Genomic DNA, 23,194 nt, shown 5'->3' on the forward strand with positions numbered 1-23,194 from the left:
AGCTGTGACTGGACGTGGAAATAGAGCGTCACTCTGCCGAGAATATGGGATTCACGCAAGAAACCCCAAATAACTGGTGAAAGTGAGTCCCTTCATATCACTTGACGGGCATTCCAAGGCCTTTTAATGCTATGCTAGAGGAATGAAGACATGCAGGTTTGAAATGGGGGGGTCTCTCCCCATCATGCTCCTGGGGTGCAGTCACTCCAACAAAAAGGGGCATCTGAAGGGAAAGGACACAGATCTGAATAGGGTCACTGTATCCGAGTGGCATAGCGTCCTGTCCCACCCCGCCCTCTCCTGTCCAGTCCTGGCGTCCTGCCCCCCCTCTCCTGTAGCTCCTGCCCCGCCCCGCCCCGCCCAGTCTGGCCTTGCCCTGCAGCATCGCATTGCTTCGCGCCCTGCCGTGCCAGGTGCCCTGTCGCACTCCGCCTCATCCGCAGCACCAGCTGGTGGCGGGCAGCAACGGGCCATCAAGTCGACCCACCTGAATGCCTGCGGGCCCCGGGCCGGCCAACTGGTAGACCTCAGCAGGGCGCAGCAGCAGCCACGGCTCCCTCCCCACCGGCAACCCAGGGAGGAGGAGGGGCCGGGGACCCAAGCAGCCACGTGTAGGTTCCCTCAGGAACCGACACACCTGGCTGCCTGCGCCCACACCCCACTCCCTCGGGGGCGTCTCCTGCCATCCAGGAAGGAGCAAAGACACCCCGGAGCTGCAGCGGGAGGATGGGGGCATTCCTAGCGAGCAGCCCCTGCCAGGGGCTGAAGGCAAGCCCTCGCCGCACCGGGGTGGATCCTTGTTTCCTCATGGGCACCTGTGCACAGGCTCCCCTCACACTGAGCAGGGTTACCCTCCCCCCCCAGCTTCAGGGGCTCCAGGGTTTAACAGCCAACTCACAAGAGCGGCGTGTGTCCCAGCGTAGACCTCAGGCGTGCCTGTGGTCCAGAGCGCTCCAGGCACAAACACACCTTGGCCATAACACACACAAGTCCAGGGCCCACTCTGCCAAGTGTGGTGGGGCACCTCGCCAACAGGGGGTACAGCCAAAGCCCCCTGGTAGCATAGGCACAGGCAGCAACCCCCAGCCACATGTTGCTCTTTGGAGTGAGGCATCAGGACAGGGGGAACCTAGGGAATCAGGCCCCCTCAACAGGAACACATGAGGGGAACAGGCCCCAAGCCACTGGGGCAATGCCACGGAGGCCTCAGGCAGGAGCTCTGAGGCATGGAAGCCCCCCTCCAACCCCAGATAGCCCAAGCCCCCATCTCTTCCCAGCCCTGCTACACCACAGTCACAGCCCAGGGAACAGCCCCCCACACCATGGGCTTGGGTACGAGGCCTGGCCTCACCACAGCTCGGGGCTCAGGGGAGCCAGTTCTGCACCTGCCTTTGTGCTTGAGAACACCATGTAGCCCCACAGGGGCCACCCCAGACAGCACACCCTCTTAAGAGGGGTGGTGGTTTGGGCTGCAGCTCAGGCCCCAGCAGCTTGGGACAACATGAGGCCCCTTTGCTGCATTCCAGGCAGGAGCCCATGGCTCACTTAGTATTGACCAGGCCCCCCACCTGTGGGGCACAGTGTAGGCACAACCCACTGCATCCGCAACCAGGTCTTGGGGAGCCTGCAGGCAACATGGAGAGCTGTCCCGTAAGCACCCTACCCCAGTGCTGCTCCCAGACCAAAGCACTCACCCACAGTCCCCGTGGCCTCTCAGAGCCACCTGGACCACGCTTGCCGTGGTGCTTGTTCCCCACTTGCCACGAGCCCATCTGCCCTGGCACAATCTCACCTCACTGATGAGCAGAGGCAACCCCCACAGGGAGCACACAGGCATAGCAGAGTCAGCCCAGCCCACACCGTTGGTTGAGGTCAGGGTTATCATAGTGAGTAAAAAGGACACTTTCTAAGGTGCCATAGGAGATGCAAGGGTGGTGGCAGAGGAGCCACCACCCCTCAGAGCCCACCACTGACAGCCCAGGCCATGGCCCCCAGGCCCCCTCAACATGGGCAAGGCACCCCTGCCACCACTGCAATGGGGCTGAAGCTAAACACTCTTCCAGGGGCACTCCAGTAAGGGCAGCACAACCCTGGGGTACACAGCACCAGGGGACAGAGCCACTGAGCTGGATGGAGCCAAGTCCGGGCATAAGCCCTCCATGATCCCAGGTGCCCTCTCGTGGAGGCTGCCCCAACACTGGCCCTGCAGGCACAAGCAAGGGCTCCCACAGCCACCCCCCTGGATGGCCAGACTCTAAAGGCAGTTGGAGCCTGAAGCTGGCCCCAGAACCTCTGGGGCATTGCCTGTCATGGCCCTCCACTTTCTTGAGAGCCGGAATCCCATGTCCAAGCTGCGGCACTCACAGGGGGCAAGATGCCACCCCAGGGGCCCTTGTACACAGGGCTCAGCCAGCACTTGATGTGCATCAGGGAGGAGGAACAGCCACGTGGGGGCTCAGAGCTTTCTCTTCCTCTTTACCAAACAGCCCCCACCATGTGACAGCAGCACTGACCCATGCACACAAGGCAGGGTTCAGCACACAGCCAACTGCTTGGACAACAGCCTTTGGCAGTTCAGGCACCCCCACTGCCCACCCAAACTCAGGGAGGCTGCAAACCTCAGTAACGGGGGCAGTGACCCATCAGGCAACACAACACTCAGTCACCATGAGCTGGATCTCCACCTGCCCACCAGGGGCACCTCCCCTATAGGGCCCAGCTGGAGGGCTCTGCTCTCCAACCAGCCACACAGGACCCAAAGGGCCCCAGCTCCTGGGGTAAGCAGTACCATGTGGGAGATGGCTGCTGCTGACCACCACCCAGAACTCCAGTCCTCTGACACTGGCAGGCAACACAGGGACAGCCAACCCCAGGCCCCCATGGACCTCCAATTACCACCTTCGCTGGATCTACGGTGACATTATAACTCCTATGGGACTGCGGTGGCCTGGGCACTGCCCACAGGCAGGCACTCCTGGAGCCCCACCAGCACCAGCTGCCCCCACAGGCCTCTCTTGCACACTGGAGCTGGCAACGTGGGGCTCCTCCTTTCTCTAGCATCTCCTCCTCCAGCAGCATCATCTCCTTCCTCCTTTGTGTGGACAAAGGCTGCCCTCTAGCCCCAAAACAGCCCCATGGGCCCAGGTGGCTCAACACACTGGCTCTTTCCAAACTGAGGGCTCCAGGTAGCAGGACACCCAACTGAGGGTACCAGGCAGTATCCACCAGCCACACCAACCATGAGCTGCCCAGCTAGCAGCCACAGGTACCCACAGCCTGAGTCAGGCCAAAAAGACTGATCCCCAGCACAAGACTCACCTCAGGTCCCCCTACAGCTTGAGTGCTCGGTGAACATCAGTTGTAGAACACAGGGGCCCTGTCACTGCATCCCAGGTGGATAGTGGCCTTGGGAGGGAGCCCAGAGACCCTGGCACAGTGTAAGCCAAGAGCCAGGTGCCTGGTGGTGGCCAGGGCAGCACAGAGCACGGCCAGAGAAGACCGAGACAAGAAAGGCCACAGAGGCTTGGAGGGCCCAACTCTCAGGCTGTCTATGCACAGCGGGGTCAGCTCATGACACTGGCAACTGCATGACTGACCCTCCAGGAGGGGAGGGCAAGCTCCCTAAGGAGACACACACCACTGAGGGGTGCAGCTGTGGACACACAGTCAACCCCAACTTGGTCTGGGGCCAGCACCACAGCAGGGGGGCCACAGGGACACAAGGCCAGGGCAGCACCCGCTGCTCCTTTCAGGGCATCAGGACAGCGAGGCACACTGGGGGCCAGGCCCTGTAGACAAGCAAACTGTAGCACAGAAGAGGAGCAAGTCCTGAGCCACTGAGGCACACAGCAGAGGCCACAGTCAGGGGCTGAGGGCCCTGGAGCACACGGAGGCTTCGCCACAGAAAACATGCACCCACCAGGACACCCGCCTCCTCCCAGCCCGAGCTGCACATTCACAGCATGGGGAGCAGCCATCAGCATGGGTGTTGGCGCAAGGTCTGACCCAGTAGCAGCCTCAGGCCGGGGGCATTTTCTCTACATCCCGCTCAGTGGCTCTGTCCCCTGGTGCTGTGTACCCCAGGTTTAATGATACATGCAGTGATACATACCAGGATATGTAGTGAAGAGCCAAGAAAAAATGGGTGACAGCCATATAGGGGCTTCTTTATGGACGAAGATCATGAGATGATGTGACTTTACATTCCTTGACCTATTTAATGGAAGCTCATTTTATAATTATCAAGCTACTGCCCACCTTCTACACAGGCAAGTGCCAATATAGGGGAAAAACTAGGAAGGAAATGTACTAAGTCATAAGAATACTTTTTGATACTGTTCATCCTATTTTATTCTACTCTTCACATTTTCTATAATATACACAACTCCCTATCATTATCAGGACCAGTAACAGAAGCTGATGGAAACTCCATTGGTAAAATGACCTCCTTGTTCCTTGGCAGGGTAAAGTAATTTTTTAAAAGGCTGAAGAATTCCATGTAGTTACAGAAAAACATTTTAGGATGAAACATGGTCTCCCGCTAGTCACACAGGCAAGGGCAGAGCAGCAGTGTTGGGAGTTCATGTCAAGGTCACCTCATTTTTTTTCTTAGTGAGGGTGTCTGGCTTTCTAGCCTGAACCTGTGCTCCGGCTAGCTTTTCAACCCAAATAAACAACTTTTGCCCCTATTCTTCATTTTTAAATTTAGAAATTTATTCTGTTTAATCCACAGCTGTATATAGCTTCAATTAAAAATAAAAATGAAAACAAGACACTCCTTCAAAGTCTGAGCCCTTCCAGCTTACAAATACAAGAAAGTTGTCTACACCTACGAGAGATGCAGGAAAAATAATGAATGGGGCCAGGATATTTCATAAAACAAAATTTTGTATAACAAAGCTTCTCCCTGTGACTCGTTCATTGCCTTTACAACAAAAAGGGAAAAAAAAGAATAGAAGAGAGGGACCTCCCTGTGGGCGCGAGGGGTTAGGACGCTGCACTATAAAGCACCAGCACCAGCAGCATGAGTACCATCCCTGTCCAGGGAGCTGACCCACATGGTGCAGCAGATATCTCCTGTCTCCCCGCTGCTCCCCTCAGCAGTGTGTTTCAGTCAGTCTGCCTGTTCTGCCCCCCACTCTGTCTCTGGTGAATCCTCTCAAACACAACCCCCATCTCTGGCTTACAACCCAGTTCTTGAGTGCATAAATAATCTTTTAAGATTTATTTATTTATGCACACAAGAACTGGGGTACAGGCCAGAGATGTGGGGGGTGAGAGGATTCACCAGAGACAGAGTGGGGAACAGAACAGGGAGATCTACTGAAATACATTGCTGAGGGGAGCAGCGGGCATTACACAAGAGGTTTGCTGCGCCACGTGGGACCCACTCCGGCCAGCCGGATCAAATGGGTGCTGCAGAGGCTGCAGACAGCTTCACAGCACTGCGCTTAACCACCTACAACCACCTATGCCACCAGGAGAGGTCCTGTTTTAAATATAATTCTTAACACACCTCGCTTTATTTGCATTGAGTTAGGACCTTCTACCTTTTGATTTTTAGATTGTAAGAGGTTATGGAAAAATTTCATCTTTATTTATCCCGCAGGCCCAGAGGTGATCTTTTTCCAAAGTCTGAGCCCTGAGCCATTGGGTGACAGAGCACCCATGGCCCCAGAAGGGGCACATTTACAACTTGAAGCAAGCAGGGAGTAGAGAAGCAGGAGACTTCTAAGAGCTCACCTGGTCATCTGAGGAGCACAAGTCAGGCTCCTGGCCAGTCACTCCCTGAAACTTTTAGTCCACCCCCAGGCCTTGTCCCAACATAACTCCGAGGCAGGAGGCACAGGTGGGTCTGTTGCAGGCTCGGAGACTCCCAGCCTTTCACTGACAGTGTCTGCTGCAGCCAGACCCTAAAATATCCCCAAGTCATTAAAACAGCAAACAAGGTTGCTTGAATTTTGGGGAAAGATTTTTTTTTTAATCGTTGTTAAAAATCCCCTTACCTGAAGCTGACATAAAAGCAAGGCATGGGGCCTCCCTGATGGTGCAGGGGTTAAGCACCGCACTGAGGCCATCCACAGCCTCTGCAGCTCGAGTTCCATCTGATGGAAAGACTGGAAAGGAGGCCTCATGCGACTAAAACCTGACTCACGCAAGGAGGTGGGGTTCGAGGGGAATAACAAGACCATTAACCCAGCTGTGGAGGTCAGACCCTTAGGCGCCAGTGCCTAGTCACAGGGCAGGACACCCTAGCAGGATCTGAAGCTCTAGGGAGTGGCACACAGGCCTGAGGGGAAGGATATGGAGATTGGGCCCACCCTGGAATCTCTGGTCCCTTTCTAGTGTTGCCTGTTACCTGACATCAGCAACAAACAGCCACTCTATGGAGGGGAGACCCTCCCAAACAGAAAAGGACTGTATCAGAGCAGTCTCTGCACGGGCTCGGGGCAGCCATCCCTCTGCCCACCCGTGACTATGCAGGTGCCTCTTCTCATCAACTCTCTCCCTCTGTAGGGCAGTAGCCTCCTGCCTGCTGTGATCTGTCAAGGCCGCCCGCCTGCAACCATGCAGGCCTCTCTCAGCAAAACCTGTCCCTTTCCCTTTCCCTAATAAATCTGCCCTGTTTTTTGTGGGACCCTCGCCAGCGGCCGGGGAATGAACAGGCACTGCAGAGGCTGCAGGCAGCACCACGGCCCAGCGCTCAACCACTGCGCCACCAGGGAAGGCCCTAAATCTGCCCTTTAATGTAACTAGTGTCTCTGTCTCGTGGAGAAACATGGCTGGGGAACTCGTTGTGTCCCGCTGGAACGGGAGCTCTGGGGGCACCTTTCCCAGAGTGACCCCCAGGACCCACACGCACTCTACAACCTACAACATTTTGGCGACCGTGAAGGGACTCGTCACATGATCTGGTGCCAACATCACATCCCCAGGTGGGAAGGTGACCCATAGGGCGCCGCAGACCTCTCCTGTCTCCCCGCTGCTCCCCTCAGCAGTGGATTTCAGGCAGTTCACCTGCTCTGTTCCCCGCGCTGTCTCTGGTGAATCCCCTTGCCCCCACCCCTGCACCTCTGGCTGCACCCCAGCTCTTGTGTTCATAAGTAAAGAAATCTGTTTAAAAAATAAGTAAAAATTGGCCTTCTTGGTGGTGCAGGTGGTTGAGAGCCATGCTGTGAAGCTGTCCGCAGCCTCTGAAGCACTGGTTCAATCCTGGCCGGCCGGAGAGACTCCCACATGGCGCGGCAGACCTCTCCTGTCTTGCCTGCTGCTCCCCTCAGCAGTGTATATTTCGTCAGTCTGCCTGTTCTGTTCCCCGCTCTGTCTCCGGTGAATGCTCTCACCCTCCAGTGCATCTGGCCTGTACCCTGGTTCTTGTATAAAAATAAATAAATCTTTAAAAAAAATAAGTAAAATAAAAGCATGACTAAAACATCATTTACCTGCAGATCCTGACATGGATCCTATTGCAAACATTACAAAGCAGCTGCTATTCAAAATATATTGTGAGAAAAATGAAGGCTCTCGGCTCCACATAGAATGTTTCTTGTTGCACATCATGGTGCAGCACAATATACTTTGGCCCAGACTCTGATATCCCTGAGTCTATTCCGTGGTTTGGTGTAATACACAGCCTTCAGCCGGGAGCCTGTGTTTATTTTGGGGGGTCAGACGGGTCTCCTGGGGACTGTGCAATCTTGGGTTTTGTTTCCTGAACCGAGGCTGGCCTCTCTCTGCCTTTGGATTGGTGAGCTCTATAGAGGATCTTCTACTGCCACTTTCACTTTAGTTTTCTGGTTCTATTTCCCTGCTCAGCTTTTTCTTTTTTTCTTTTCTCTTCAAATTATACAGGGGATCTCCTGTTAACATTTCTTTCAGGGAAGATTTGTTAGTGGACCACTTCTTCAGCTTTTGTTTGTCTGGGCAGAACATTTTTACTCTCTTGTCTCTGTAGGAGAATCCTGCAGGTTAGGATATTTGTGACCTGTATATTTTATCTCTATTCTGAATACGTTATTTCATCCTCTCCTTGCACTACAGTCCTCCAGAAATGTAAGTTGGGTCCATCCCCACATATGCACGGTCCATGACAGAAACTTGTTAAGAGGTGCTAGGATCTGGACCTCATCCTGGTGTGGTTACCTGAGCGTTCTGAAAGGATAACTCTACAAGACTTTCCATGAAAACCAGCATCAGGAACATCATTGGTACACTCTACCTATAGACTAGAGAGAGAGAGAGAGAAATTGGAGAAAGATGAAAATTTCCATAGAAAGCAGTCCAATAAATCCAGAAAAGAAGAAAAGTATTATATAAGGAAAAGAGAGCCAAGATCACCCATCTTCTGGGACACAAGGACCATAGGGAAAGCTTTTGGTATGGGGACCTGGCAAGAGTTTTGTTTATTGTTGGAGTGCTATGCAAGAAATCCCAGGTCCAGACATGCAAATGATCCCTCTTACTTTCCTTTTGCTTTGTGAAATGAATGTGTATACTATTGTAAAATAGTCTCCTTTGTGGGCCCCCCTGGTGGCACAGCGGTTAAGCGCTGGGTTGCCAAGCTGCCCTCAGCCTCCACAGTGCTGGTTCGATCCCTGGCCACCGGGAGGGTTCCACATACTGCACAGACCTCTCCTGCCACCCGCTGCTCCCCTCAGCAGTGTACTTCCTCAGCCTGCCTGTTCTCCTCCCCGCTCTGGCTCTGGTGAATTCTCTCACCCTCCCGTGCTTCTGACTGTACCCAGTGCATGTATAAATAAATAAATAAATCTTAAAAAAAAATAATCTCCTTTGTACTCACTGAGTATTTCTGCTGGGAGAAAAAGATGAATACGTCAGGGGCTACCAGCAAACATTTCCATTTTAAAGCCATTTCAGTGACTCATACAGGGCTGCCACCATATAAGGCCAAATGTGGCATTTACTCTATGATGCTAATTAATTTCATGCATGTTTGCCTGGGGCATTATTTCACTTCCCTGGATGTTCCTATGAGATTCAGAATTGAGAGTATTATTCATTGTACACAAAAATATAAAGGGTCTTTATAAGGCAGTCAAATATAAATGACATTTTAGGCTATCATCACTGTGAATGTTACATGAATCTCAAAGTCAAAAATCTGTTCACCTTATTAATTCAAGCATTAATTCAAGCATTCATCTTAATTCAAACATTTTCTACATGGATATAGAATATTGAGTTCAATTCTTTCCTCTGTTTAGTGAGATGAGCTCTTTATGCTGACCTTGTTTTTGCAGATTTATTTCATTCTGTTGTTCCCAATATGAGTTAATTTGCATTTGGGGGCTTTATATGTACCTAGTTGGCCAGAAAATTGAGCAGGCAAAATATAAACAGACCAAAAAAACCCCACAAAACCTGCAACAAAAACACCCTCTTACGTTCAGAACAATTGAATAGCAATATTTCTCTATATTAAAGACAAGAAGCTACCTATAAATCCTTTTTCAATTCCATAATAGTTACAGCCTGAAATTAGTGATGCAAACGTAGCTTTCCCAGTTCCTGTGCAGTTATGAGTGATCATGTGACTCGTTCTTCCCAATACAAAGTGAACAAATGTGACAGATGTTACCTCTGGACATGATAAGAAGCTCATGTTCCTTCTCAATGACCTCTTAGTCCACATCCAAAGAATTGATGTAATATACTATGATACTATCTAGGATAGTGGATCTGTGAGCCAGAGGTTGCTAGTATTCTTATAAGACCAAGCAGGAAAAAAATGGTTCAAGAGAACTGTTCTAAGAAGGAATTCATAAGAAAGAATTTTTTATTCTGTTGAACTGTTGCATTTGGATTTAATGATCACCACAATCTTGTGGGTCTTCACTAATCTTTACAATATATATACTCTCTGCTATTGCTTACAAATCTTTAAGATTTCCAGAGATCCCAGTCTATGTATCTCCCTAGGAGCTTCTGTAACTTCACCTACTTTTCAATCCAGTGCACATACTTTGTGGGTATTTCAATGTGTTAAAGACTTTACTTGGGGGGGGGCAGAATGTCATACATCTTGGTACGAAATGAAATTTTTACTGGAATGATAACTATGACATTAACAATGCATGGCGATAAGTAGTGATTTTACCACTTCTAAAAACAGAAATATATCTCCTTAAATTTAGCCAATATTATTTGTTGTGCCCATGAACATTATCCAACAGGTTTGATGACACCGCACTTCCTGCCTTCATATTCAGACAGTGAAAGCTGTTTCATGGGACAAGTGTTATAGATGAAAAGGAACAGGTAGGAAATAAAAGTGTAATGCAAATCTAGACCCATAGTTGGATAGTTGACAGATGCATGTCTGCAGGAAAAAAAAAGAGTCAATATTTTCTGTGAGGATAGATTGAAATGGGATTAAAGTACAGCTGGATTTTATCTGATGCTCCATAACAGTACACATTTCTCTCAGATGTAAAAGAAGTATCTGGATGAGTCTGACGACTTAGACTATTCAGTAATCACAAATTCTATCACTTTTCTTTGTATATAAATATTGATAATTTTATATATCTAATGTGGCATTTCAGAAATAAGAACGTGTTGCTCAGTACTGTTGAATAGATTCAGGTTTGCTCAATGATGCCTGTGTGATGACTTCTTTAAAACCTTACCAAAATGATGTAGCACAATTCGTGATATTTTTACTAGACTGAGAAAGATATGACCCCGTGATCCCAAGAACTGTGAATTTTGAATGGTACTCCACTCAGATTCTTCTAGAAATTTCCTAATTATGTTTATATATTACCTTGATCAATATGTTCTCAATGTTATTCAGAAGAAAATAGACCTTTTATTTACATATATATATATATAAAATACACTTTTCAAGAAACTATTAACCGTTCTTCCATCAACATTCAGTTAATCTTATTTATTAAATAAATTAAATCCCCAAATACTTTTTTTGGTTTTATGTTTGTCAGGCAGAATTGTATGTTCATTTTTATTATATTCCTATGCATAATGTGAAAGTTACTGGCAAAATGCAGAGGTAATTCACATGAGGAAAAGCTTTCTGGGCGGGGGGGGGGTGGAGCATGGGGTGAGGCATTCTTATTTAAAAAACACAAGAAACTCTTAGTGTCATCCTGCAAATGCTGTGAAAGCTAAAAACAAGGATTATGTTGCTATCCATTACTCTAAGGACAAAGACTGAAATTTAGCCTGGCCCACAAACCCTGGATCATCTGTACTCCATCCCCCTTCCTTTAAATAAACAGAAAGATATACCCAGCTCATGGGTTGGAGGAGTCAGCATTGTCAAAATGGCTATCCAACCCAAAGCAATTTAGAGATTCAATGCAATCCCAATAAAAATCCCAATGGCGTTCTTCAAAGAAATAGAACAAAGATTAATGAAGTTCATGAGAAAACACAAAAGACCCCAAGTAGCCAAAGCTTTCCTGATATCAAAGGGGGGAAATGAAGGTATCACACTTCTGATTTCCAACTATATGCTAAAGCCAGAGTAGTTAAAGCAGCATGGTAATGGAACAAAACCAGACACAGAAACTAATGGAACAGAATTGAGAGCCCAGAAACAAAACCACATTTATGGACAATTAACATACAAGACAGGAGCAAAGTCCATACACTTGAACAAGGAAAGCCTCTTCAATGAAGGGTGCTGGAAAAGTGGACTGCCGCATGTAAAATGATGAAACTAGATCATTACCTCACAGCACACATGAAAATCAATTCAAAATGGATAAAAGACTCGGATAGAAGACCTGAAACCATCAAACATATAGAGAAAAACCTATGTAAAACACTCCCTAACATCAATCTCAGAAACACACAAAGGAAAGAGGAAAAATGGATACTATATCAAACAGTTTTCTGAACGGCAAAAAAGACAGTGACCCAAACAAAGAGACACCGTCTGAATGGGAGAACACACCTGCACACCCTACCTCTGATGAAGAATTCACATCAAAGATCACAAAGTACCTATACAAATCAACAAAACGAAAACAACCGAATCAAAAATGGGAAAAGGATCTAAACAGTCACTTCCCTAAAGAAGACATGCAGATGGCCAACAGGCACATGAAAAAATTCTCCTTCTCATTTATCTTCAGGGCAATGCAAATCAAACCATCACGAGACACCACCTCACACCTGTGAGAATGGCCCACAGTTAAAAAAACACACAAACAGCAAGTGCTGCAGATGATGCGGAGAAAAGGACCCTCTTACGCTGTTGGTGGGCATGCGAACTAGTCCAGCCACTATGGAAAGAAGTGTGGAGATGCCTGAAAAGACTGAAAATGGATAAAAGACTAGCAGGTCCACACGACCTAGCAGGTCCACACCTCGGTATCTACCCAAACAGCACAAAAGAGGGGCCTTCCTGGTGTTGCAAGGGGTTAGTCTCAGCACTGTGAAGCTGTCCGCAGCCACTGCAGCACAAGTCACCCTGGCCTAGGAGGTGACCCACTAGGTACAGCGGACCTCTCCTCTCTCCCCGCAGCATTGCACTTGAGTAGACCCAGCTGCTCTGCTCCCCACTCTGTCTTGGTTTGTACTATCACCTGTGCCGTCCACACCTCTGGCCTGCACCCAAGCTGCTGTATGCATAAATAAATAAATCATACAAAAAAAAAAAAACAAAGAGCACAAATGCACTAATCTGAAAGGAAACCTGTGCTCCTATGCTCACTGCAGCACTATTTACACTAGCTAAGATGTGGAAACAACCTATATGCCGCAGGACAGATGTGGGGAACAGGATGGGGTCTGTAGGCACAACGGGACACTACTCTGCGATAGAAAAATGAGAAACTCAAGCCGATTGCAGCAACATGGATGGAGCTGAAGGGATGCCTCTAAGCAAAGTGAACCAGAAGGAGAAAGATAAACACCGGATGGTCTCACTTACATGTGGAGTCTAGACAAACCAAGCACAGAATCAGACAGAGACAAACTGTAAATGGACCCCTGACAACACACTGTGAGTCTGAGACTCTCAGGACCGTTAGGGGGAGGGGGAAGAAAGGGCGACAGTACAGAAGTGGGGGCAGGAGGAACGAAGGAAGGTGGGGCTAGCAAGGAAAGGAGGACAGGAGGACACTTTTCAAAGAGCACACAGATCATCCTCTAGGATCAGTCACGTACTGGGTCACAAGACAAACAGCAACAAGCACATGAAGACTGAAATCATACCAGGGTGTTCTCTGACCATAATGGCATCAAGGTAGAAGTCAACTATGCAATGAGCATGGAACCCCCACTCTACATGCAATGGAACAACACGCAACTGAGCGACCACTGCATTCATGATGACATCAAAGAAAAAATTAAAAAGGGTCTTGAATGACTGAAAATGAGGAAATAACTTTTCAGAAGGTCTGGGGAACAGCAAAAGCAGTATTAAGAGGAAAGTATAGAATAACTCAGGCCCACATCAAGAAACAAGAAAAACAAACAAACAAAAAAATAACCTGATCTCCCATCTCGAAGAACCAGAAAAAGAACAACAACAACAACAACAACAAAAAAAAACCCAAAAGGCAGTAGGAGAAGGGGAATAACAAAAAAATAAAGCAGAACTAACTGAAATAGAAATAAAAGACAGTCCAACAGATCCATGAAACCAAAAGCTGGTTCCCTGAAAATATAAGTAAAACGTACTAACCTCCAGCAAGACTCACAAAGAAAAAAGGGAGAACAATCAAATAAACAGGACCAAAAATGAAAGAGAAGAAATCAAAACAGACACAGCAGACAGGAACTGTGGTCAAGAAAAAGACACATCCTGGGTCACAGAGAAACACAATCCAAGATCACGACGCACGTCTATATGCAGACAAGGTCAACCATCTGGATGAGATGGACAAATTCTGAAGCTAACAAACAGTGGCACCCAGCATCTGGGAAGTGGCCCACCCGTGTATGAAGACAACTTGGAAGTGGGCTTGGAGACCTCTACTCAAGGGAAAACCATCAGTGGGTTGGAGGTGAGGAGGGTGGGACACACTTCCTGAGAAACTGTGGCCAAAAACAAGGTATACAGAGAGATGGAAGTGGAGGTACTGACATAGAGCATGACTAGCCGGGATCCCCAATACCCGACATTATCTTAAAGATCAAGGACCAGGGAAATAAGCACAGGCCAGGGCTGCATGGTGCCTGGGGACCGGCTGCTTGGACGAGCTGCCCTTCCGGTGAAGCACTGACTCATGGCAACAGGAGCACCCCGACTGACCTGACACCCTGGGCAGGCTGGCTCCATCCTGGGCTAGAGGATTTCTTCAACACAAAGAGGTGACAAGTACTTGGTCTTTCTTTTATTAAAATAATTTACTTTCTGCTCCCTGGCATTACTAATAAAATATCTTAAATGAAAAAAAAGATCAAATGTCAGCATCAAGTAACAGTAAAAAAAATCAAGTTTCGGGCCTCCTTGGTGGCCTAGGGGTTAAGCCTCAGCGCTCCCACTGCAATGGCCCACGCGATGGCCTGAGTCCTGTCCCCGGCCAGGGAGCTGACTTCATGGTGCAGTCTGACCTCTGCTCCCCTCAGCAGAGTATTTTGACGGATCACCTTTTTTGCTCCCCACTCTGGGGAATCCTCTCACCCCAAACTCTGGCCTACACCCCAGTTCTGTATGCATTAATAAATAAAACCACATCTTTAAAAAAACTCAAGCTTGAAGGGGAGTTGGGGTGTCGGGGGGATATACTCACTGGGCAGCAGGCTGAGCACTCAATAGGGCCGGGGCCGCCAGGCCCAGCACAGGAAGGTGAGGGGCACGGGGCCTCCCCTCTTCACCAGGTAAGGACAGTGGAGGGCACAAATCACGGGGAGCTTACGGGTTAGATTTCAACCTGCTGCTTAACAGAGGCTGGGCTGACACCACGGGCGTATGCATTCGGGTGCGGGGCATGAGCCCCTGTGGGCCGCGGGGATGACATTCGGGCTCTACAAGGGCCCCTTTGACAGGAGGACTCTATTTACTGGGTGTTTCTGGAATCAGATGGGGGGCTCTGGCGGGCGGGCGGCGGTTGCCCTTTTGCAAGACACATCCCAGGAATACAGGGACACCCCGTCTTGGCAGAGGCTCCGGGGTCTCACCTGCGTGCGCTGCCCGACGTCTCCATCCATCTCAGAGGTGGCGGCTCCTCGCAGCGCTTCCCGCGCCCCCAGCGCTGGCCCCCAGTCCTCTGCCCCGTCCGCAGTGAAGATGTTACTGAGGAGGGGCCGAGGCCATGTTGGCGCCACTGTTTTCCTGGGTCTCCCCGGGGGTGCGAGGGGGAGTCCACGCTGGCCCATATGTGCTTCCCCCCACTCACTGGCCTTTATCACAGGTGTCCGTCAGGACCCACAGGGCGGCGGGGATCACTGTCCCTCCGTCCAGGGTCCGGGCGCGCCTGGGGAGCCTCCAATGTGCGCCAGCAGGGGTCACGGGCCGGCCTGAAGGAAGGGGGGGGAAGAGCCTCACCCGTGCGGGGATCCAGGCGAGGCCATGGCCAGCAGACCCAACCCCCAGCAGACCCAACCCCCGAGCTCCTCTCAGCCCCCTCCCAGCTCAGCGCCCCTTACGGGGGCGTGGCAGGGGCCTGGACCCCCCTTTGCAATCAGGGCACCGAATGTCCCGGCCATCGCGCCAGCCAGGAGACGCGGGTGCGGCTAGAAGCCAGGGGGACGCGGCGGCCCGGCCTCCCCCACGCCCCACCCCCAGCCAGCAGCCCAGGTCAGGGTTGGGGCGCTGGGCGCAGAGAGCACCCCCTGCCCCGTTCCACTGGCTCCGGGGCCCCGCGCTTCTTGGAAGGGACACGGCCCGCCCGGTCCTTGGGGAGACCCGCGCACGCAGGGCGTGGGGGGACGGCGCCGCCCGCTGATGGGACGCGCCCGCGCCCCTCGGCCCGACCCGCCTGCACTGCCATTACACTCTCCGGGCGCAGAGTCACGCCTCCCCGCCAGGGGGAGCCCCTCCGCTCCCCCAGGACCCTCCAGCGTCCCTCTGCCTGTTCGTGGGCCCCCGGCTAAGGGCTGCGCCTCATCACCCGGACACGCGGGATCCTCACCCGCTCCCGGGGGTCTCCGTGCTAGGCAACAGGGCCACGCATAAAGATTTTTATCCGTATTTCAGCATTTCCTCAGGTCATTTCCTGAAAATATAGAATTACTACAAAAGGCAGCAGAGACCGCCTAAGCCTACAGTTCTCTGTGGAATGGTGGAGCAGTGATTCTCTCCTCAGGAGTGAACGAGAGTCCATCCTTCCCCTCACCCTTGCCAGCGTTTCCTTCTGTCTACCAGTCAGTCTTGTCACGATTCTGATGCGACCTTTGCAGTAGAACCAAGGACACAAAAAGCTCCATTATGTATAAGCAATAAATACTTTAGACTCTCAAAAAGGAACATCAGCTCGGCAGTACTAGCAAATGAAGAAATTAAACTACCTCAAGTTTAGGAAGTAAAATAAAAGGGGAAACGAAATAAAAAGCAGCTGTTTTCCCTAATCATCAGGAAATTTTAATGCCACAGGTATCTATCTGTTGATGCACTATATGTATACATCTCTCTCTCTCTCTCTCTCTCTCACACACACACACACACACACACACCCTTTCCTCTGTCTCCAACAATTAGTTTTCACCATATTCCAGTCACTACTGCCACCACGGAGAATGACTCGATGACAGAATATGTAGGACTGGAGGAAGGTACTTCTGTATCCTTGTAGCACCCCAAACAAGGGAGGAAGGAGAAGACACATGGGACTAATGAAAAAAAAAAACTTGTGTTGAGTCAGCACACTCTGGAGACAACCTGAGCAAACAGCAGGAAGAGCAACTGGCAGGACTAGGAAGTGGCCACCCCAGGGGAGAGGGGTCAGCAGTGCCCACCTGATCTGTTGAGTGGATGGAAGAATCAAGGTACAAACTCACCTCATAGCATAGCAAAGAGCTTCTGCACAGCAGGCAAGCACAGTTCAAAAAGTGGTCATTGAGAGAGTAAATAATATGATTGTCAGATGCTATTCTGATAGGAAAAGGCCTAGGCAGCCACAACTCCAGAGCTGCCTCATGCTTACAGCTCTGTGATCCCAAGGTGTCAGAGGAACACGGCTGAGGGCTGCTCCTTGGCAAGCTGACCTGGTCTGCTGCTCACCAGGCATCAACTCAGACACTCACCTGTTTCCTTGGGGTTCTGAGTTCCACACAGGAAGGTACTTAAGACAAGACACTGGCTTCTCAGTGCCCTTTTGTTCATGAGCACACAGGCTGCAGCAGCTTTGGCATCCTGGGGTGTCAGCCACAACCTTCTTCATCCCTAATCAGTGAAGCCTGCAAGGTTTCATTACAGACATTGAAGTGAACCATACACGATGAGCACTCGTTCTAACCCTTGATGATCTTCCTGCAATCCTAACTAAGGTACCATCTACAGATTCTTTAGTATCAGTGGTTCACACAGGGCCACATGAGACTTACTCATTTCAGCAGAAAAACCCAGATACACTGCGAACAGAAAAGACGATCTCCCCTGAACATGGACGTAGCATTTGTATGTTAGGGATGCTCAGACCTCACCCTGCTTAGGTTGTATAAAAATTCTTGATCCATAAACTATAATCTTTGAATTGTAAAGATTCTTCTTGTTCTCTTCCAGGACTTAAGGAAAACAGGCACCTGCCACTGCAAATGTCACCATCTTTCCATGTACGCTAATGATGAATACGCACCCTACAAGTTGTTCTATAAAATTCATTACCTGCAGACCCAAGTGAAAGGCTACTTTTAGTGTTGTTACATGTATGACCTTAGCTTATTTTCCACAATATGGAAACCATTAAAACTCAACACCAAATATTGGGAACAAACAGCAGAGGAGGTTCACTCAAAACCCACCAAAAACAAAGTGGCCACTGAGGATTTCCGAGCAATAGCACATACATTATCCTGGACTCAGAGAGAAAATAATGCCACAGTCTCCCACACAGACTCAGCTTTCCAATTATTCCAGATGATTCTGAATATTAGCTATTATAATATTCTAAATTATTTAATGTAAAATTAAATGATCACTATATCTTCCATTCTATCAAAGATGCCAATTTTTCAATTGGCCTCAAATAGTAAAGTCTGCATCTAAAGAGTACGACCAATTCCTCAGGTCTCAGAGATAACATTTACAAGCCCCCTGAGACAATACCCACCATCAGATCCATAATGAAAATATTTTTCATGCACCTTCAAAACTAACTTTTTATTTTTTTAATAGATGTTATAGTTCTAAGAGCCACAATTTTTTTTTTAAAGATTTATTTATTTATTTATTTATACAAGCACTGGGTACAGTCAGAAGCGCCGGAGGGTGAGAGAATTCACCAGAGCCAGAGCGGGGAGCAGAGCAGACAGAAGGACCGAAAGACACTGCTGAGGGGAGCAGCGGGCGGCAGGAGAGGTCTGCATGCCATGTGGGACCCTCCTCCAGTGGCCGGGGAGCAGCCGGGGATCGAACCAGCGCTGCAGAGGCTGCGGGCAGTTTCGCAACCCAGCGCTCAACCGCTGCGCCACGGGGAGGCCCTCCAAACTAACTTTGGAACATCTGTATTAGTATTCTGTAACATTAAATGAGCTCAACAAATAATTATGCTTATTCAACATCAAAACAAACTTTGAGGGCCTCCCTAGTAGACCAGGGCTTAAGTCTCACCATTATCACCACAATGGCCCACAATATGGCCTAAGTTTGATCCCCAGTCAGGGAGCTGACCCACAGAGGGCACAGCAGACCTCTCCTGTATTTACCCACTGCTCCCCTGAGCAGTGTATTTCAGTAGATCCGTCTGTTCTGCTCCCCACTCTGTCACTGGTAAATCCTCTCATCACCCGACACTGCTAGCCTGCACCCCAGGTCTTCTACACAAAAATAAATCTTTAAACAAAAAAAGCAAACTTTGAATTAGAAATTGGTAGAGTTCTTGTATGCATACATAAAAATGCATAAATAAATAAAAATAAAAATAGGAATGTTATAAGAATTATATAAAATAAAATATTAAAAAATAAATCTAGGGCCACCCTGGTGGCACAGGGGGTTGGGGGTTGAGCACCACACTATGAGGGGGTCTGCAGCCCCCACAGCCCCAGTTTGATCCCTGGCCGGCCAGCGGGTGGCCCACCTGGCGAGGCAGACCTCTCTTGTCTCACCCGCTGCTACCTTCAGCTGTGTATTTCAATTGGTCTGCCTGTTCTGTTCCCCGCTCTGTCTCTCGTGAGTCCTCCCACCCCCTTCTTCTCTGGCCTGTGCCCTAGATCTTTTGTGCATAATAAATAAATAAGTGTTTTAAAAAGATAAATAACAAAACACCAATGATTCAAAACAATAAAGCACAGCAATGGTACCATGATCCCAAATGTCAACAGTAATGTCCAGTTTGGGGAGCAAAAGGATCAGAGTGTGGTGGCAGGGAGTACTGGCTACCTCACTGCAGACACATGGATTTACAGCCTGGGGAAGAATTTAGGCAGAAGCCAAGTCATATGTGCTTCCTCTGTAGCTGTTCAATAGCATAATAAAAACTAAACTCCCTATTTTCTACTTACAACTGAGATTCAACAAATGATAGCTATAAGTTTTTGACATTTTTAAAAGACCACAATAAATTTTAAAGAGGCTATGTGTATAGCCCAGTCCCTGGCAGACTGCAGGCATTTAGCTAACCCTTGTTCACTACCTTGAGTGTTCAGCATACTTTCTATCATGGAAAAGAATACACACCCTCCTGTGCTGACATAACTGCTGAAAAAAAATAGTTACATATAAACATCATCATTAAATTAAAGTCCACTTATCCAGATGTGTATACTTTATTAAAAACCAAAGGATTGTTCTCAGAAGTGTCTATAAAGGCACACCCCATCCTGCTTGCTTTGCTTTATCAGATACTGCTTTTCACAAATTGAAGGTGTGTGGCAACCTGGACTGGGCTAAGTCCAGCAGCACCATTTCCCAAAAAAACATATGTTCACCTCATGTCTCGGTGATATCTAATTAGGCTATTTTCTCATTAGACAAAATACTACTGCATACCTAATAGACGACACTATAGAGCAAACAATTTTCATTCACACCAGGAAACCAACAAAAAAGTAATGACTTTATTTATGCAATATTAGGGTTGCTGTAGTATTCTGGAAATGAACCAACAATATCTTCAAGGTGTGCCTGCACCACCTTTTATTTGGTGCAATATAAGTACACCTATTAAAGCAAAGAAATGTATTTTGCTAAGGCTGCTGTTTGGAGCTGGCCCTACCCCCACTATGGCAAACCTAATGAAGATAGGAGGTGATCACAGCTGGTGCTGGGATAGAGAAACGCTTGCCACAATATGTTTAAGAACATGTATCAGGATGAAATAGACCTATTTTTATCTCCAGAGAATTGTTCTGTATTTTTTTTATATCCAAAGGACAATTTAAAAGCGAAGGTAAGTACAGGACAGTGCACAGACACCAGCGGGCAGAAAGAGCTGCAAACGCCAATGGTCTGTGAAAAGAAACACCTGCACAGTCACAGGCAGGCGGGAGCGCTGCCTCGCTCTCCAGGGCATTTTGTTAAAGTAGGACATACATCTTCACACTCAACTTCACATTCGATTCATTGGAATAACAAACATAATCGAGATCGTTTCAGAGAATGGATGTGTGCTCTTCAATACTGAAAATTACTAAGAGCAATGTGCAAGAATCTAAACTTTAGGACTATGTAAATAACCTTTTTAAAATCTAATCACAAAATGATACAAGTTCACTGAAAAACTTGTCAACAGAGGAAACATGAATAACAAAACAATCACCGTGAATACCAACATCCTGAGGACACCAGTCACTGCTTCTAGTGTGTTTCCCACTTGTATAGATGACATAGATCAAATCATTAACAGTCAAAGGGGGGCTCTTATCCTGAATAATACTGCAGGCACTGCTGAGGCATTGCTTTCTTATCAACTGTTCTAGATCTCCAGGAATTCCTTCTGGTAGGTACAGCAGCTAAGTCTGCTGTATGGGAATAATTACAGAAAAGGCTATTTTGAAATGCAGTCTCCTGTGAGTAGCAATCACATTTGGGATTAGAGCTATTTCTAAAACTATTAAGGAAATCATGTGCAACATTAAAGACAGCATATGCATGTAACACAATGATACATTAAACTTTTATTTTAACCTGAGGCTCTTTCCTTATGAAGGAGGAAGTCCAACACCCACAGAGCTGTTCTGAGGATGGACAGGGTTGCCCACACTCCTCCCCTCCCGCTGGCCTTCAGGGGGTTTCCAGATTAGCCTCATTTGACAATCTCTGATTTGGCCAAAAATATGTAGTCCAAAAAATCCCTGACTTTTGTCCTTATTTGTATGATCTTAACACAAGTTCCTGTCTCCTTTGGACCTTAGGATTCTCAACTACGGAGTAGGAATAATGTCTCTACAGTGCCATCAGTGAGATCACATAACTTAAGTAATGGACTTGTTGCACAGGGTCAGGTAATATCCAGCAGGTGCTCAATAAACATCGATTTCTTTCCCCTTCCCTGACCTGTTCAACTTCTCTCCAAAGCAAGCATAAAAGGATTTATGATGGAGGAGGTAATATCAGTTTAACAGATTATAAATATTAAAAAGTTGATTATCGACAAAATGTCCACTCCCCAGGTGAATGAGTGTGGCTTATTCATGCTCTAATACAGGAGAGATCCTCTTAGGGCCAGATATCAGCAGAGAAAAGACCTCAAGAGCTTAGGAATGGGCCCTTCAGTGTCTCAGATGATTTCCCATGAAAGACCTTCCATCCCCATTGGTGATAGCATCCAGCTGTCCTTGCTGTGGGAATCTCGGGGGTGTCCTTTAGTGATAAAGATAGTGATAAAGAGATAGTCACAGGTTTCAATACACTGAAATGGTGACTACAAACCCATTTTTGAAAAGCAGACATTGTAGCCAGAGTGTGGCAGCCGTGTGGCTCTTGGTCACTCAAGGCTCAGGAAAGCCTGGTTCTATTCAAGGGGAGTCTGAAGTCGCCTCATGAGGCAGTTTGTAGGTGTCAAAGTTCCCTCTTCCAGGCTCTGAATGGCCACATCAGCTGCACAACAGGTAAGTGATGCCTCACCCTTCAGACGTGGGCCCAGGCCCAGCACGGGCAGCATCTCAGACCCCGTGAGAAATGCAGAGCCCCAGGCACCACGCAACCTACTGGGTAAGAACCTGCACCCCGGGAGACTGGGACTCGGCTCTGCCCTCCTGCCTGCTGGACCTGCCGTGGGGAGGGGGTGTCAGCCCCAGAAAAGTTTACAATACATTCTCCAAATTATAACCTAAGTCCACAGAGATAAAACACACAGATCAATGGAACAGAACGGAGAGCCCAGAAAACCCATCCGGGGGTTGATCGTTGCAGCAGGGAGGCGCTGGGAGCAAACAGGGGGGATGCACATTCATTCAGGGGCGCCGCGCACCCTCAGGGTCACACTCGGGAATGTTCTGACCCCCATGTTCCCCCAGGACCCCAATGACCCGCGCAGAGCTCTCCACAGCCCGCCCGCCCCGCCCCGGGGCCCCTGACTCACGGCTCGGCCGTCAGCCGCGGGCAGGGAGACGTCCTCGCCCTCCCCTAACCTGCTCAGCGTCTCCCCGCACTTCCCCACCTCCTGTGCTTTGCCCGCGGGCTTCTCCTGCCTCGGCCCGCGGCCTGCTCCGCCTGGGTGGGCGCCGCTGGAGGCCGCGGCTCAGCCACTTCCGCTCCCGCGTCAGCGCGCAGGGACGGGACGTCACGCGCAGGGGGCGGGGCAAGGCCGAGGACATAGAGGCTCGCGGGGGGGGGGGGCGGGGGCGGGGCAGCGGCGGCGCACGCGGCCTGGTGGTGCGGAGGGGCGGTGCGGCCGAGGCGGGACACTGGCGGGCGGAGGCGCCAGGGCCGGCGGGAGGCACAGGGGTTACCGAGTCGCTGCCGAGGGGCGGGTCAGCCGGGTGAGGAGGGGACACAGCCCGGAGAGCCGAGAGCCGTGGGGGGCCGCTCAGAGGGGGAGCAGGAAGCGGGAGTGTGTGGCGTCAGAGCCCTGAAGATGGGGAGATAGAATGACGTGGAGGCAAGAACCCTCTGAAATTGGGATTCTCGCTCATTCGGAGAAGAGAACAAGTCGGT

At 49.2% G+C, this 23,194-nt stretch overlaps 1 long non-coding RNA gene across 2 annotated transcripts; it reads right to left on the reverse strand.

Moving 5' to 3' along the window:
• Positions 1–559: 559 nt before the first annotated feature.
• Positions 560–22,653, reverse strand: LOC119241063 (uncharacterized). Of its 2 annotated transcripts, XR_008551114.1 has the most exons (5): positions 22,620–22,653; positions 16,936–21,898; positions 8,801–8,988; positions 8,143–8,225; positions 560–6,104 (listed from the first exon to the last, which is right to left on the reverse strand). It is a non-coding gene; the product is annotated as an uncharacterized LOC119241063 (long non-coding RNA). The 2 variants fall into 2 exon arrangements; XR_008551115.1 differs by lacking the exons at positions 560–6,104; positions 22,620–22,653 and adding an exon at positions 7,380–7,948 and having other exon boundaries at positions 16,936–22,549.
• Between the last annotated feature and the right edge of the window lie 541 nt (positions 22,654–23,194).

This window comes from Talpa occidentalis, unplaced genomic scaffold, assembly GCF_014898055.3.
Source record: "Talpa occidentalis isolate TD23 unplaced genomic scaffold, MPIMG_talOcc4v2.1 talOcc4.12, whole genome shotgun sequence".
Lineage (NCBI taxonomy): Eukaryota > Metazoa > Chordata > Mammalia > Eulipotyphla > Talpidae > Talpa > Talpa occidentalis.